The sequence below is a fragment of the Panulirus ornatus genome, chromosome 68 (assembly GCF_036320965.1).
Source record: "Panulirus ornatus isolate Po-2019 chromosome 68, ASM3632096v1, whole genome shotgun sequence".
Taxonomy (NCBI): domain Eukaryota; kingdom Metazoa; phylum Arthropoda; class Malacostraca; order Decapoda; family Palinuridae; genus Panulirus; species Panulirus ornatus.
In genome coordinates, this window is record NC_092291.1 from 26999160 (window position 1) to 27015459 (window position 16300).

At 42.8% G+C, this 16300-nt stretch overlaps 1 protein-coding gene across 1 annotated transcript in view; it reads right to left on the minus strand.

Moving 5' to 3' along the window:
* Pyroxd1 (pyridine nucleotide-disulfide oxidoreductase domain 1) overlaps window positions 1-16300 on the minus strand; it is a 140585-nt gene that overhangs the window by 4911 nt on the left and 119374 nt on the right. The window lies entirely within an intron of this gene.

A 16300-nucleotide genomic window follows, 5' to 3' on the forward strand; every position in this document is an offset into this window, starting at 1 on the left:
AGGTGAAGATTTGTAGAGGTTTTCAGAAAAGAAGAGAAAATGTTGGGGTGAAGATAGTGGTGAGAGTAAGTGAGCTTGGGAGGGAGACTTGCATGAGGAAGCACCAGGAGAGTCTGAGTGCAGAATGGAAAAAGGTGAGAACAAAGGATGTAAGTGGAGTGGTGTAGGAATGGGATGTATTTAGGGAAGCAGTGATGGCTTGTGCAATAGATGCTTGTGGCATGAGAAAGGTGGGTGGTGGGCAGATCACAAAGGGTAGTGAGTGGTGCGATTAAGAAGATTATTAGTGAAAGAGCAGAGAGAGGCTTTTGGACTTTTTTGCTGGGAAATAATGCAAATAACTGGGAGATGTATAAAAGAAAGAGGCATAAGGTCAAAAGAAAGGTGCAAGAGGTGAAAAAGAGGGCAAATGAGAGTTGGGGTGAGAGTATCATTAGATTATAGGGAGTATAAAAAGATGTTTTGGAAGGAGGTAAATAAAATGCATAAGACAAGAGAACAAATGGGAACATCGGTGAAGGGGTGATGTGAGGAGATGGAGTAAGTATTTTGAAGGTTTGTTGAATGTGTTCGATGACAGAGTGGCAGATATAGGGTATTTTGATTGAGGTGGTGTGCGAAGTGAGAGGGTCATGGAGAATGGTTTGGTAAACAGAGAAGAGGTAGTGAAAGCTTTGTGGAAGATGAAAGCCGGCAAGGCAGCGGGTTTGGATGGTATTGCGGTGGAATTCATTAAATAAGAGGGTGACTTGTGTTGCTGATTGGTTGGTGAGGACATTCAATGTATTTATGGCTCATGGTGAAGTGCCTGAGGATTGGCAGAATGCATGCATAGTGCCATTGCACAAAGGCAAAGGGGATACAGGTAAGTGTTCAAATTACTGAGGTATATGTTTGGTGAGTATTCCCGGGAAATTATATGGGAGGGTATTGATTGAGAGGGTGAAGGCAAGTACAGAGCATCAGATTGGGGAAGAGCAGTATGGTTTCAGAAGTGGTAGAGGATGTGTGGACAGGTGTATGCTTTGAAGAATGTATGTAAGAAATACTTACAAAAACAAATGGATTTATATGTAACATTTATGGATCTGGAGAAGGCATATGATATACTCGATTGAGATGCTCTGTGGAAGGTATTAAGACTACATGGTGTGGGAGGTAAGTTGCTAGAGGCAGTGAAAAGTTTTTATCGAGGATGCACGGCATGTGTACAAGTAGGAAGAGAGGAAAGTGATTGGTTCCCAGTGAATGTCGGTTTTGCGGCAGGAGTGTGTGATGTCTCCATGGTTGTTTAATTTGTTTATGGATGGGGTTGTTAGGGAGGTGAATGCAAGAATTTTGGAGAGAGGAGCAAGTATGCGGTCTGTTGTGGATTAGAGGGCTTGTGAAGTGAGTCAGCTGTTGTTTGCTAATGATACAGCACTGGTGGCTGATTCATGTGAGAAACTGCAGAAACTGGTGGATGAGTTTGATAAAGTATGTGAAAGAAGGAAGATGAGAGTAAATGTGAATAAGAGCAAGGTTATAAGATACAGTAAGGTTGAGGGACAAGTCAATTGCGAGGTAAGTTTGAATGGAGAAAAACTGGAGGAAGTGAAGTGTTTTAGATATCTGGCAGTGGGTTTAGCAGCGGATGGAACCATGGAAGTGGAAGCGAGTCACAGGGTGGGGAAGGGGCAAAGGTTCTGGGAGCATTGAAGAATATGTGGAAGGCGAGAATATTAACTCGGGAAGCAAAACTGGATATGTTTGAAGGAATATTGGTTCCAACAATGTTATATGGTTGCGAGGGTTGTGCGGAGGAGGGTGGATGTGTTGGAAATAAGATGTTTGAGGACATTACGTGGTGTTAGGTGGTTTAATTGAGTAAGTAATGAAAAGGTAAGAGATGTGTGGTAATAAAAAGTGTGGTTGAGAAAGCAGAAGAGGGCATATTGAAATGGTCTGGTCATATGGAGAGAATGAGCGAGGAAAGATTAACAAAGATAAATGTGTCTGAGGTGGAGGGAACGAGGAGACTTGGGAGACCAAATGGCGGTGGAAGGATGGAGTGAAAAAGATTTTGGGCAATCGGGACCTGATCATGCAGGAGGGTAAAAGTTGTGCAAGGAATAGAGTGAATTGGAACACTGTGGTATACCGGGGTTGATGTGCTGTCAATGGATTGAACCAGGGCATGTGAAGTGTCTGGGGTAAACCATGGAAAGTTTTCTGGGGCCTAGATGTGGAAAGGGAGCTGTGGTCTCGGTGCATTACACATGACAGCTAGAGACTGAGTGTGAACAAATGACGCCTTTGTTGTCTTTTCCTAGCAATACCTCACACACGTGCGAGGGGAGGGGGGTGCCATTTCATGTGTGGCAGGGTGTTGACAGGAATGGCTGAGGGTAGCAAGTAGGAAAATGTACATGTGTATATATGTACTTGTCTGTGTATGTATATGTATGTACACATTGAAATGTATGGGTATGTATATGTACATGTGTGGGCGTGTATGTATATACATATGTATGTGCGTGGGTTGGGCCATTCTTTCGTATGTTTCCTTGTGCTACCTCACTAACGTGGGAGACAGTGACAAAGTGTAATAAAATATGAAATAAAAATACATTGAAATATATAGGTATGTTTATGTGCGTGTGTGGACATGTATGTATATACATGTGTATGTGGGTGGGTTGGGCCGTCCTTTCGTCTGTTTCCTTGCGTTACCTCGCTAATGCAGGACACAGCGACGGTGTATAAAAAAAAACATTCATACTTGCTGCCTTCATCCATTTCCTTGCCACCCCACCACACATGAAATGACAACCCCCTCCCCCCTTACGCGCCCAAGGTAGCGCTAGGAAAAGACAACAAAGGCCTCATTCGTTCACACTCAGTCCCTAGCTGTCATGCAATAATGCCCGAAACCAAAGCTCCCTTTCCACATCCAGGCCCCACACAGCTTTCCATGGTTTACCCCAGACGCTTCACATGCCCTGATTCAATCCACTGACAGCCCGTCAACCCCGGTATACCACAGAGGCCACATTTGTTCACACTCAGTCTCTAGCTGTCATGTGTAATGCACCGAAACCACAATTCCCTTTCCATATTCAGGCCCCACAAAACTTTCAATGGTTTACCCCAAACACTTCACATGCCCTGGTTCAATCCACTGACAGCACATCCACCCGGGTATACCACATCATTCCAAATCCCTATTCCTTGCAAGCTTTCCACCCTTCTGTATGGTCAGGCCCCGATCACTCAAAATCTTTTTCATTCCATCTTTCCACCTCCAATTTGGTCTCCCACTTCTCCTCGTTCCCTCAACCTATGACACTTATATCCTATTTGCCAATCTCTCCTCGTTCATTCTCTCCATGTGACCAAACCATTTCAATACACCCTCTTCTGCTATCTGAACCACACTCTTTTTATTACCACACATCTCTCTTACCCTTTCATTACTTACTCGATCAAAACACCTCACACTACATATTGTCCTCAAACATCTCATTTCCAACAAATTCACCCTCCTCTGCACAACCCTATGCCTCACAACCATATAACATTGTTGGAACCACTTTTCCTTGAAACATACCCAGTTTTGCTCTCCGAGATAAAATTCTCACTTTTCACACATTCTTCGATGCTCCCAGAACTTCACGCCTTCCCCCACCCTGTGATTCACTTCCCCTTCCATGGTTCCATCAACTGTTAAATCCACATCCAGATATCTAAACACTTCACTTCCTCCAGTTTTTCTCCATTCAAACTTACCTCCCATTTAACTTGTGCCTCAACCCTACTGAACCTACTAACCTTGCTCTTATTCACAATTACTCACAGCTTTCTTCTTTCACACACTTTACCAAACTCATTCACCAACTTCTGTAGTTTCTCACCTGAATCAGCCACCAGCGCTGTATCATCAGCAAACAACTGACTCACTTCCCAAGCTCTCTAATCCACAACAGACTGCATACTTGCCCCTCTCTCCAAAACTCTTGCATTCGCCTCCCTAACAACCATGGAGACATTACATACCCCTACCCCAAACCGACATTTACCACTTTCCTCTCTTCCTACTCGTACACATGCCCTACATCCTCAATAAAAAGTTTTCACTGCTTCTAGCAACTTACCTCCCACACCATATACTCTTAATACCTTCCACACAGCACCTTTATCAACTCTACCATATGCCTTCTCTAGCTCCATAAATGCTACATACAAACCCATCTGTTTTTCGAAGTATTTTGCACATACATTCTTAAAATCAAACTCCTGATCCATACATCCTCTACCACTTCTGAAACCACACTTCTCTTCCCCAATCAGATGATCTGGAGATGCCTTGACCCTCTCAATCAATACCCTCCCATATAATTTACCAGGAATACTCAACAAACTTATACCTCTGTAATTTGAACACTCACCTGTATCTCCTTTGCCTTTGTACAATGGCACTATGCATGCATTCTGCCAATCCTCAGGCACTTCACCACGAACCATACTTGCATTGAATATCCTCACCAACCAGTCAACAACACAGTCACCCCCTTTTTTAATAAATTCCACAGCAATATCATCCAAACCCGCCGCCTTGCCAGCTTTCATCTTCCACAAAACTTTCACTACCTCTTCTCTGTTTACCAAATCATTCTCCCTGAACCTCTCACTTTGCACACCACCTCAACCAAAACACCAGTATATCTGCCACTCTTATCATCAAACACACCCACACACACATATATATATTTTTTTTTTTTTTCATACTATTCGCCATCTCCCCCGTTAGCAAGGTAGCGTTAAGACCAGAGGACTGAGCCTTTTAGGGAATATCCTCACTTGGCCCCCTCCTCTGTTCCTTCATTAGGAAAACTAAAAAAGAGAGGGGAGGATTTCCAGCCCCCCGCTCCCTTCCCTTTTAGTCGCCTTCTACGACACGCAGGGAATACGTGGGAAGCATTCTTTCTCCCCTATCCCCAGGGATAACATATATATATATATATATATATATATATATATATATATATATATATATATATATATATATATATATATATTTCTTTCAAACTATTCGCCATTTCCCGCGTTACCAAGGTAGCGTTAAGAACAAAGGACTGGGCCTCTGAGGGAATATCCTCACCTGGCCACCTTCTCTGATCCTTCTTTTGGAAAATTAAAAAAGATATATATATATATATATATATATATATATATATATATATATATATATATATATATATATATATATATATATATATACATATATATATGTTAATGTGCTGAGAGGTGCAACTGGAGGGATGTCTGATCACTATCTTGTGGAGGCTAAGGTGAAGATTTGTATGGGTTTTCAGAAAAGAAGAGTGAATGTTGGGGTGAAGAGGGTGGTGAGAGTAAGTGAGCTTGGGAAGGAGACTTGTGTGAGGAAGTACCAGGAGAGACTGAGTACAGAATGGAAAAAGGTGAGAACAATGGAAGTAAGGGGAGTGGGGGAGGAATGGGATGTATTTAGGGAAGCAGTGATGGATTGCGCAAAAGATGCTTGTGGCATGAGAAGAGTGGGAGGTGGGTTGATTAGAAAGGGTAGTGAGTGGTGGGATGAAGAAGTAAGATTATTAGTGAAAGAGAAGAGATAGGCATTTGGACGATTTTTGCAGGGAAAAAATGCAATTGAGTGGGAGATGTATAAAAGAAAGAGACAGGAGGTCAAGAGAAAGGTGCAAGAGGTGGAAAAGAGGGCAAATGAGAGTTGGGGTGAGAGAGTATCATTAAATTTTAGGGAGAATAAAAAGATGTTCTGGAAGGAGGTAAATAAAGTGCGTAAGACAAGGGAGCAAATGGGAACTTCAGTGAAGGGTGCAAATGGGGAGGTGATAACAAGTAGTGGTGATGTGAGAAGGAGATGGAGTGAGTATTTTGAAGGTTTGTTGAATGTGTTTGATGATACAGTGGCAGATATAGGGTGTTTTGGTCGAGGTGGTGTGCAAAGTGAGAGGGTTAGGGAAAATGATTTGGTAAACAGAGAAGAGGTAGTAAAAGCTTTGTGGAAGATGAAAGCCGGCAAGGCAGCAGGTTTGGATGGTATTGCAGTGGAATTTATTAAAAAAGGGGGTGACGGTATTATTGACTGGTTGATAAGGTTACTTAATGTATGTATGACTCATGGTGAGGTGCCTGAGGATTGGCGGAATGCGTGCATAGTGCCATTGTACAAAGGGGATAAGAGTGAGTGCTCAAATTACAGAGGTATAAGTTTGTTGAGTATTCTGGTAAATTATATGGGAGGGTATTGATTGAGAGGGTGAAGGCATGTACAGAGCATCAGATTGGGAAAGAGCAGTCTGGTTTCAGAAGTGGTAGAGGATATGTGGATCAGGTGTTTGCTTTGAAGAATGTATGTGAGAAAGACTTAGAAAAGCAAATGGATTTGTATGTAGCATTTATGGATCTGGAGAAGGCATATGATAGAGTTGATAGAGATGCTCTGTGGAAGGTATTAAGAATATATGGTGTGGGAGGCAAGTTGTTAGAAGCAGTGAAAAGTTTTTATCAAGGATGTAAGGCATGTGTACGTGTACGAAGAGAGGAAAATGATTGGTTCTCAGTGAATGTAGGTTTGCAGCAGGGGTGTGTGATGTCTCCATGGTTGTTTAATTTGTTTATGGATGGGGTTGTTAGGGAGGTGAATGCAAGAGTTTTGGAAAGAGGGGCAAGTATGAAGTCTGTTGGGGATGAGAGAGCTTGGGAAGTGAGTCAGTTGTTGTTCGCTGATGATAAAGCGCTGGTGGCTGATTCATGTGAGAAACTGCAGAAGCTGGTGACTGAGTTTGGTAAAGTGTGTGAAAGAAGAAAGTTAAGAGTAAATGTGAATAAGAGCAAGGTAATTAGGTACAGTAGGGTTAAGGATCAAGTCAATTGGGAGGTAAGTTTGAATGGAGAAAAACTGGAGGAAGTAAAGTGTTTTAGATATCTGGGAGTGGATCTGGCAGCGGATGGAACCATGGAAGCGGAAGTGGATCATAGGGTGGGGGAGGGGGCGAAAATCCTGGGAGCCTCGAAGAATGTGTGGAAGTCGATAACATTATCTCGGAAAGCAAAAATGGGTATGTTTGAAGGAATAGTGGTTCCAACAATGCTGTATGGTTGTGAGGCGTGGGCTATGGATAGAGTTGTGCGCAGGAGGGTGGATGTGCTGGAAATGAGATGTTTGAGGACAATGTGTGGTGTGAGGTCGTTTGAACGATTAAGTAACGTAAGGGTAAGAGAGATGTGTGGAAATAAAAAGAGCTTGGTTGAGAGAGCAGAAGAAGGTGTTTTGAAATGGTTTGGGCACATGGAGAGAATGAGTGAGGAAAGATTGACCAAGAGGATCTATGTGTCGGAGGTGGAGGGAATGAGGAGAAGTGGGAGGTGGAAAGATGGAGTGAAAAAGATTTTGTGTGATCGGGGCCTGAACATGCAGGAGGGTGAAAGGAGGGCAAGGAATAGAGTGAATTGGAGCGATGTGGTATACCGGGGTTGACGTGCTGTCAGTGGATTGAATCAAGGCATGTGAAGCGTCTGGGGTAAACCATGGAAAGCTGTGTAGGTATGTATATTTGCGTGTGTGGACGTATGTATATACACGTGTATGGGGGGGGTTGGGCCATTTCTTTCGTCTGTTTCCTTGCGCTACCTCGCAAACGCGGGAGACAGCGACAAAGTATAATAAAAATAAAAAAATAAATAATATATATATATATATATATATATATATATATATATATATATATATATATATATATATATATATATATATATTTTTTTTTTTTTTATACCTCGTCGCTGTCTCCCGCGTTTGCGAGGTAGCGCAAGGAAACAGACTAAAGAAATGGCCCAACCCCCCCCCCATACACATGTACATACACACGTCCACACACGCAAATATACATACCTACACAGCTTTCCATGGTTTACCCCGGACGCTTCACATGCCCTGATTCAGTCCACTGACAGCACGTCAACCCCTGTATACCACATCGCTCCAATTCACTCTATTCCTTGCCCTCCTTTCACCCTCCTGCATGTTCAGGCCCCGATCACACAAAATCCTTTTCACTCCATCTTTCCACCTCCAATTCGGTCTCCCTCTTCTCCTCGTTCCCTCCACCTCCGACACATATATCCTCTTGGTCAATCTTTCCTCACTCATTCTCTCCATGTGCCCAAACCATTTCAAAACACCCTCTTCTGCTCTCTCAACCACGCTCTTTTTATTTCCACACATCTCTCTTACCCTTACGTTACTTACTCGATCAAACCACCTCACACCACACATTGTCCTCAAACATCTCACTTCCAGCACATCCATCCTCCTGCGAACAACTCTATCCATAGCCCACGCCTCGCAACCATACAACATTGTTGGAACCACTATTCCTTCAAACATACCCATTTTTGCTTTCCGGGATAATGTTCTCGACTTCCACACATTTTTCAAGGCTCCAAATATTTTCGCCCCCTCCCCCACCCTATGATCCACTTCCGCTTCCATGGTTCCATCCGCTGACAGATCCACTCCCAGATATCTAAAACACTTCACTTCCTCCAGTTTTTCTCCATTCAAACTCACCTCCCAATTGACTTGACCCTCAACCCTACTGTACCTAATAACCTTGCTCTTATTCACATTTACTCTTAACTTTCTTCTTCCACACACTTTACCAAACTCCGTCACCAGCTTCTCCAGTTTCACATGAATCCGCCACCAGCGCTGTATCATCAGCGAACAACAACTGACTCACTTCCCAAGCTCTCTCATCCCCAACAGACTTCATACTTGCCCCTCTTTCCAAGACTCTTGCATTTACCTCCCTAACAACCCCATCCATAAACAAATTAAACAACCATGGAGACATCACACACCCCTGCCGCAAACCTATATACCTTATCCCTGGGGATAGGGGAGAAAGAATACTTCCCACGTATTCCCTGCGTGTCGTAGAAGGCGACTAAAAGGGGAGGGAGCGGGTGGCTGGAAATCCTCCCCTTTCTTGTTTTTTATTAATTTTCCAAAAGAAGGAACTGAGAAGGGGGTCAGGTGAGGATATTCCCTCTAAGGCCCAGTTCTCTGTTCTTAACACTACCTCGCTAACGCCGGAAATGGCAAATAGTATGAAAAAAAAAAAAAAATTATATATATATATATATATATATATATATATATATATATATATATATATATATATATATACTTCCCACGTATTCCCTGCGTGTTGTAGAAGGCGACTAAAAGGGAACGGAGCGGTGGGCTGGATATCCTTCCCTCTCATTTTTTTTTTTTTAACTTTCCAAAAGAAGGAACAGAGAAGGGGGTCAGGTGAGGATATTCCCTCTAAGGCCCAGTCCTTTGTTCTTAACGCTACCTCGCTAAAGCGGGAAATGGCGAATAGTATGAAAGAAAGAAAAGAAAATATATATATATATATATATATATATATATATATATATATATATATATATATATATATATATATATATATATATATAAAGACATAAAAAGATGTTCTGGAAGGAGGTAAATAGAGTGCGTAAGATAAGGGAGCAAATGGGAACTTCAGTGAAGGGCGCTAATGGGGAGGTGATAACAAGTAGTGGTGATGTGAGAAGGAGATGAAGTGAGTATTTTGAAGGTTTGTTGAATGTGTTTGATGATAGAGTGGCAGATATAGGGTGTTTTGGTTGAGGTGGTGTACAAAGTGAGAGGGTTAGGGAAAATGATTTGGTAAACAGGGAAGAGGTAGTAAAAGCTTTGTGGAAGATGAAAGCCGGCAAGGCAGCAGGTTTGAATGGTATTGCAGTGGAATCTATTAAAAAAGGGGGTGACTGTATTGTTGACTGGTTGGTAAGGTTATTTAATGTATGTATGACTCATGGTGAGGTGCCTGAGGATTGGCGGAATGCATGCATAGTGCCATTGTACAAAGGCAAAGGGGATAAGAGTGAGTGCTCAAATTACAGAGGTACAAGTTTGTTGAGTATTCCTGGTAAATTATATGGGAGGGTATTGATTGAGAGGGTGAAGGCATGTACAGAGCATCAGATTGGGGAAGAGCAGTGTGGTTTCAGAAGTGGTAGAGGATGTGTGGATCAGGTGTTTCCTTTAAAGAATATATGTGAGAAATACTTAGAAAAGCGAATGGATTTGTATGTAGCATTTATGGATCTGGAGAAGGCATATGATAGAGTTGATAGAGATGCTCTGTGGAAGGTATTAAGAATATATGGTGTGGGAGGCAAGTTGTTAGAAGCAGTGAAAAGTTTTTATTGAGGATGCAAGGCATGTGTACGTGTAGGAAGAGAGGAAAGTGATTGGTTCTCAGTGAATGTAGGTTTACGGCAGGGGTGTGTGATGTCTCCATGGTTGTTTAATTTGTTTATGGATGGGGTTGTTAGGGAGGTGAATGCAAGAGTTTTGGAAAGAGGGGCAAGAATGAAGTCTGTTGTGGATGAGAGAGCTTGGGAAGTGAGTCAGTTGTTGTTCGCTGATGATACAGCGCTGGTGGTTGATTCATGTGAGAAACTGCAGAAGCTGGTGACTGAGTTTGGTAAAGTGTGTGAAAGAAGAAAGTTAAGAGTAAATGTGAATAAGAGCAAGGTTATTAGGTACAGTAGGGTTGAGGGTCAGGTCAATTGGGAGGTAAGTTTGAATGGAGAAAAACTGGAGGAAGTAAAGTGTTTTAGATATCTGGGAGTGGATCTGGCAGCGGATGGAACCATGGAAGCGGAAGTGAATCATAGGGTGGGGGAGGGGGCGAAAATCCTGGGAGCCTTGAAGAATGTTTGGAAGTCGAGAACATTATCTTGGAAAGCAAAAATGGATATGTTTGAAGGAATAGTGGTTCCAACAATGTTGTATGGTTGCGAGGCGTGGGCTATGGATAGAGTTGTGCGCAGGAGGGTGGATGTGCTGGAAATGAGATGTTTGAGGACAATGTGTGGTGTGAAGTGGTTTGATCGAGTAAGTAATGTAAGGGTAAGAGAGATGTGTGGAAATAAAAAGAGTGTGGTTGAGAGAGCAGAAGAGGGTGTTTTGAAATGGTTTGGGCACATGGAGAGAATGAGTGAGGAAAGATTGACCAAGAGGATATATGTGTCGGAGGTGGAGGGAACGAGGAGAAGTGGGAGATCAAATTGGAGGTAGAAAGATGGAGTGAAAAAGATTTTGAGTGATCGAGGCCTGAACATGCAGGAGGGTGAAAGGCGGGCAAGGAATAGAGTGAATTGGATCGATGTGGTATACCGGGGTTGACGTGCTGTCAGTGGATTGAATCAGGGCATGTGAAGCGTCTGGGGTAAACCATGGAAAGTTGTGTGGGGCCTGGATGTGGAAAGGGAGCCGTGGTTTCGGGCATTATTGCATGACAGCTAGAGACTGAGTGTGAGTGAATGGGGCCTTTGTTGTCTTTTCCTAGCACTACCTCGCACACATGAGGGGGGAGGGGGATGGTATTCCATGTGTGGCGAGGTGGCGATGGGAATGAATAAAGGCAGACAGTGTGAATTGTGTGCATGGGTATATATGTATGTGTCTGTGTGTGTATATATATATATATGTACATTGAGATGTATAGGTATGTATATTTGCGTGTGTGGACGTGTATGTATATACATGTGTATGGGGGTGGGTTGGGCCATTTCTTTCGTCTGTTTGCTTGCGCTACCTCGCAAACGCGGGAGACAGCGACAAAGCAAAAATATATATATATATATATATATATATATATATATATATATATATATATATATATATATATAAATTTTAGGGAGAATAAAAAGATGTTCTGGAAGGAGGTAAATAAAGTGCGTAAGACAAGGGAGCAAATGGGAACTTCGGTGAAGGGCGCAAGTGGGGAGGTGATAACAAGTAGTGGTGATGTGAGAAGGAGATGGAGTGAGTATTTTGAAGGTTTGTTGAATGTGTTTGATGATACAGTGGCAGATATAGGGTGTTTTGGTCGAGGTGGTGTGCAAAGTGAGAGGGTTAGGGAAAATGATTTGGTAAACAGAGAAGAGGTAGTGAAAGCTTTGCGGAAGATGAAAGCCGGCAAGGCAGCAGGTTAGGATGGTATTGCAGTGGAATTTATTAAAAAAGGGGGTGACTGTATTGTTGACTGGTTGGTAAGGTTATTTAATATATGTATGACTCATGGTGAGGTGCCTGAGGATTGGCGGAATGCGTGCATAGTGCCATTGTACAAAGGCAAAGGGGATAAGAGTGAGTGCTCAAATTACAGAGGTATAAGTTTGTTGAGTATTCCTGGTAAATTATATGGGAGGGTATTGATTGAGAGGGTGAAGGCATGTACAGAGCATCAGATTGGGGAAGAGCAGTGTGGTTTCAGAAGTGGTAGAGGATGTGTGGATCAGGTGTTTGCTTTGAAGAATGTATGTGAGAAATACTTAGAAAAGCAAATGGATTTGTATGTAGCATTTATGGATCTGGAGAAGGCATATGATAGAGTTGATAGAGATGCTCTGTGGAAGGTATTAAGAATATATGGTGTGGGAGGCAAGTTGTTAGAAGCAGTGAAAAGTTTTTATCGAGGATGTAAGGCATGTGTACGTGTATGAAGAGAGGAAAGTGATTGGTTCTCAGTGAATGTAGGTTTGCGGCAGGGGTGTGTGATGTCTCCATGGTTGTTTAATTTGTTTATGGATGGGGTTGTTAGGGAGGCAAATGCAAGAGTTTTGGAAAGAGGGGCAAGTATGAAGTCTGTTGGGGATGAGAGAGCTTGGGAAGTGAGTCAGTTGTTGTTCGCTGATGATACAGCACTGGTGGCTGATTCATGTGAGAAACTGCAGAAGCTGGTGACTGAGTTTGGAAAAGTGTGTGGAAGAAGAAAGTTAAGAGTAAATGTGAATAAGAGCAAGGTTATTAGGTACAGTAGGGTTGAGGGTCAAGTCAATTGGGAGGTGAGTTTGAATGGAGAAAAACTGGAGGAAGTGAAGTGTTTTAGATATCTGGGAGTGGATCTGGCAGCGGATGGAACCATGGAAGCGGAAGTGGATCATAGGGTGGGGGAGGGGGCGAAAATCCTGGGGGCCTTGAAGAATGTGTGGAAGTCGAGAACATTATCTCGGAAAGCAAAAATGGGTATGTTTGAAGGAATAGTGGTTCCAACAATGTTGTATGGTTGCGAGGCATGGGCTATGGATAGAGTTGTGCGCAGGAGGATGGATGTGCTGGAAATGAGATGTTTGAGGACAATGTGTGGTGTGAGGTGGTTGGATCGAGTGAGTAACGTAAGGGTAAGAGAGATGTGTGGAAATAAAAAGAGTGTGGTTGAGAGAGCAGAAGAGGGTGTTTTGAAGTGGTTTGGGCACATGGAGAGGATGAGTGAGGAAAGATTGACCAAGAGGATATATGTGTCGGAGGTGGAGGGAACAAGGAGAAGAGGGAGACCAAATTGGAGGTGGAAAGATGGAGTGAAAAAGATTTTGTGTGATCGGGGCCTGAGCATGCAGGAGGGTGAAAGGAGGGCAAGGAATAGAGTGAATTGGAGCGATGTGGTATACCGGGGTTGACGTGCTGTCAGTGGATTGAAGCAGGGCATGTGAAGCGTCTGGGGTAAACCATGGAAAGCTGTGTAGGTATGTATATTTGCGTGTGTGGACGTATGTATATACATGTGTATTGGGGGGGGGGGGGGGGGGTTTGGGCCATTTCTTTCGTCTGTTTCCTTGCGCTACCTCGCAAACGCGGGAGACAGCGACAAAGTATAATAATAATAATATAATATATATATATATTTTTTTTTTTTTTTTTTTCATACTATTCGCCATTTCCCGCGATAGCGAGGTAGCGTTAAGAACAGAGGACTGGGCCTTTGAGGGAATATCCTCACCTGGCCCCCTTCTCTGTTCCTTCTTTTGGAAAATTAAAAAAAAACGAGAGGGGAGGATTTCCAGCCCCCCGCTCCCTTCCCTTTTAGTCGCCTTCTACGACACGCAGGGAATACGTGGGAAGTATTCTTTCTCCCCTATCCCCAGGGATAATATATATATATATATATATATATATATATATATATATATATATATACATATATATATATATTTTTTTTTTTTTTTCCATATGGTGTGGGAGGAAAGTTGTTAGAAGCAGTGAAAAGTATTTATCGAGGATGTAAGGCATGTGTACGTGTAGGAAGAGAGGAAAGTGATTGGTTCTCAGTGAATGTAGGTTTGCGGCAGGGGTGTGTCATGTCTCCATGGTTCTTTAATTTGTTTATGGATGGGGTTGTTAGGGAGGTAAATGCAAGAGTTTTGGAAAGAGGGGCAAGTATGAAGTCTGTTGGGGATCAGAGAGCTTGGGAAGTGAGTCAGTTGTTGTTCGCTGATGATACAGCGCTGGTGGCTGATTCATGTGAGAAACTGCAGAAGCTGGTGACTGAGTTTGGTAAAGTGTGTGGAAGAAGAAAGTTAAGAGTAAATGTGAATAAGAGGAAGGTTATTAGGTACAGTAGGGTTGAGGGTCAAGTCAATTGGGAGGTGAGTTTGAATGGAGAAAAACTGGAGGAAGTGAAGTGTTTTAGATATCTGGGAGTGGATCTGGCAGTGGATGGAACCATGGAAGCGGAAGTGGATCATAGGGTGGGGGAGGGGGCGAAAATTCTGAGGGCCTTGAAGAATGTGTGGAAGTCGAGAACATTAACTCGGAAAGCAAAAATGGGTATGTTTGAAGGAATAGTGGTTCCAACAATGTTGTATGGTTGCGAGGCGTGGGCTATGGATAGAGTTGTGCGTGGGAGGGTGGATGTGCTGGAAATGAGATGTTTGAAGACAATATGTGGTGTGAGGTGGTTTGATCGAGTAAGTAATGTAAGGGTAAGAGAGATGTGTGGAAATAAAAAGAGCGTGGTTGAGAGAGCAGAAGAGGGTCTTTTGAAATGGTTTGGGCACATGGAGAGAATGAGTGAGGAAAGATTGACCAAGAGGATATATGTGTCGGAGGTGGAGGGAACGAGGAGAAGTGGGAGACCAAATTGGAGGTGGAAAGATGGATGGAGTGAAAAAGATTTTGAGTGATCGGGGCCTGAACATGCAGGAGGGTGAAAGGCAGGGCAAGGAATAGAGTGAATTGGATCGATGTGGTATACCGGGGTCGCGTCCTGTCAATGGATTGAATCTGGGCATGTGAAGCGTCTGGGGTAAACCATGGAGAGTTCTGTGGGGCCCGGATGAAGAAAGGGAGCTGTGGTTTTGGGCATTATTGCATGACAGCTAGAGACTGAGTGTGAACGAATGGGGCCTTTGTTGTCTTTTCCTAACACTACCTCGCACACATGAGGGGGGGGAGAGGGATGTTATTCCATGTGTGGCGAGGTGGCGATGGGAATGAATAAAAGCAGACAGTGTGAATTGCGTGCATGTGTATATATGTATGTGTCTGCGTGTGTATATATATGTGTACATTGAGATGTATGGGTATGTATATTTGCGTGTGTGGACGTGTATGCATATACATGTGTATGGGGGTGGGTTGGGCCATTTCTTTCGTCTGTTTCCTTGCGCTACCTCGCAAACGCGGGAGACAGCGACAAAGCAAAATAAATATAAATATAATATATATATATATATATATATATATATATATATATATATATATATATATATATATGTGAGAGTTGGAGTGAGAGAGGACCATTAAATTTTAGGGAGAATAAAAAGATGTTTTGGAAGGAGGTACATAAAGTGCATAAGTGCATAAGCAAGAGAACAAATGGGAATATTGGTAAAGGGGGCTAATGGGGAGGTAATAACATGTAGTGGTGAAGTGAGAAGGAGATGGAGTGAGTATTTTGAAGGTCTGTTGAATGTGTTTGATGAAAGAGTGGCAGACATTGGATGTTTTGGTCGAGGTGGTGTGCAAAGTGAAAGGGTCAGGGAGGATTGTTTGGTAAACAGAAAAGAGGTAGTAAAAGCTTTGCAGAAGATGAAAGCTGGCAAGGCGGCAGGTTTCGATGGTTTTGCTGTGGAATTTATTAAAGAAGGGGGTGACTATGTTGTTGACTGGTTGGTGAGGATATTCAATGTATATATGGTTCACGGTGAAGTGCCTGAGGATTGGTGGAATGCATGCATAGTGCCATTGTACAAAGGCAAAGGGGATAAAGGTGAGTGTTTAAATTACAGAGGTATAAGTTTGTTGAGTATTCCTGGGAAATTATATGGGAGGGTATTGATTGAGAGGGTAAAGGCATTTACAAAGCATCAGATTATGGAAGAGCAGTGTGGTTTCAGAAGTGGTAGAGGATGT